Raw genomic sequence first — 2153 nt, 5'->3', positions numbered from 1 at the left:
TATGTTTTGGCATATGTGTGAAATCAATTTGCCAATCTTCACCTGGTTGGTGTCCTCTGAGTTGATGGCTGGGATGGGGATTACGCAATGCGCCTTGAGGATTTGCCTTTAGGCAGGTAGAGCACTGCTGGTTGATTGTAAGTAAGTGTTTTTGTAGTGTTGGACAGTGGAGGAGGGGATTTAGGAAATTATATAAGGCTTTGGGTCCTATATGTAAAGAATTATGTATGTCTGTTAGAATGGTATGGAGTTGTGTTTCAGGAATAACTAGTTTGTTATTAATATAAATCCAGTCACCCGTAGCTAGTTTGGCTGTTGGATTTTGTAATAGCTTAGCCTTTTCTTCCTGAGTGTAATTAGGGGCATACTGGGGGGAGAGAAAACAGGCGGAAGGAGGCTTAGGGGTGGAAAATCCGGCGGCTGACTTGGCAGTGATGTCAGCGAAATTGTTGCCAGCTGCTACCAGGTTAGATGAAGTTTGGTGCCCTTTACAATGTATAATGGCTACCTTGGAAGGTGCCGACAGTGCATCTAGTAGTTTGAGTATTTGGTTTTTGTTAATAATAGGGGTACCGCCGGTGGTTAAAAACCCTCTCTCTTTCCAGATAACTGAATGAGTGTGTGCGATTAGAAAAGCATATTTAGAATCTGTGTATATGTTTACTGTTTTTCCTTTTGATAGTAGGAGTGCCTTGGTTAGTGCAGTGAGTTCTGCCTGCTGTGATGTGGTCCCTTGTGGTAGGGGTTTTGCCTCCAAAACTGTGGAAGAGGTAACTACTGCATATCCTGCCTGTCTGTTTCCTTGAGGGTTGATAAAGGAGCTGCCATCCACAAATAGGGTTAGTTGTGCATTCTGAAGGGGCTGGTCATGCAAGTGTAGGTGGCTGGGGGTCTGAGCATCCAGAACCTCAGGACAAGAATGTTTAGTATGGAGTGGTTTAAGAGAGCCTGGCAGTAAAGTGGCTGGATTTAGAGAGGAGCAAACTTCTAAAGTAACAGTGGGGTCTTCTATGAATAAGAGATGGAAAAGCTGGAGCCGGGATGGAGTTAAGTGGCTAATACTTTTATGAGAGATGAGATCCTGAAGACGGTGTGTGGAGAAGACTGTCAGATTACTGCCTCTAATGAGCTTTTTTGCTTCCTGGGTCAGGCAGGCTGCCGCTGCTAGCGCATGCAGACAAGGTTGCCAGCCTTGTACAGTTGGGTCTAGCTGTTTGGATAGATAGGCCACAGGACGGTGGGTGTTACCGACAGGCTGGGCTAAGAGACCAACTGCCACTTTCTGCCTTTCATCTGTAAAGAGTTGGAAGGGACGCTGGAAATCAGGCAGTGAGAGAGTGGGTTGTGAGAGAAGGCAAGCTTTTAAGCGGGTGAAATGAGTCGAGATTAACTTGGGGTTGGACAAAGGCCCATGTGGGGTTTCTTTAACTGCAGCGTATAAAGGTTTGGCTAGGATTCCAAAATTGGGGATCCAATGTCTGAAGAAACCTATTAGACCTAGGAAGGATTGAATTTCTTTTGCATCTTGAGGGGGAGAAGGTTACGTATTAGGGCCATGCGGTCAGTAGTTAGTGACCGGGTTGTTGGGGTGATTTCAATTCCTAAGTATATGACAGTTTGGCAAGAAATTTGGGCCTTGTGTTTAGATACTCTATAACCTAATGAGCCTAAATGGTTGAGGAGAGTTGCAGTGTCTAGAAGAGAGTCTTGTTTGGTAGGGCTACAGATTAGGAGATCATCTACATATGCAGAACTTTGCTATTTGTGAGAGGGCAAGAGGCAAGGTCTTTCGCCAAGGCCTGACCAAAGAAAGGGGGCTGTCCCGGAACCCTTGTGGGAGGACTGTCCACGTCAGTTGAGTGGAGGTATGTGTGTCTGGGTCCTCCCATGTGAAAGCAAAAAGGAACTGGCAGTCTGTGTGTAGGGGTATGGTAAAGAAAGCATCCTTAAGGTCTAGCACAGTAAAATAAGTAGAATTGGTGGGGATATGGGACAGAAGGGTGTAGGGTTGGGAACTAGGGTGCGTGGGACGGGTGGCTTCATTGACTAGCCTAAGATCCTGTACTAACCTATACGTTCCGTCTGCCTTTTTAACTGGAAGTATTGGAGTGTTACGGGGGAATGTGTGCGGACAAGAATATGTTGGCTAAGTA

Source organism: Trachypithecus francoisi, unplaced genomic scaffold (assembly GCF_009764315.1).
Source record: "Trachypithecus francoisi isolate TF-2019V2 unplaced genomic scaffold, Tfra_2.0 Lachesis_group13, whole genome shotgun sequence".
NCBI classification, from domain to species: domain Eukaryota; kingdom Metazoa; phylum Chordata; class Mammalia; order Primates; family Cercopithecidae; genus Trachypithecus; species Trachypithecus francoisi.
The sequence above is the reverse complement of the archived record's forward strand: the minus strand, read 5'-3'. Positions refer to the sequence as shown.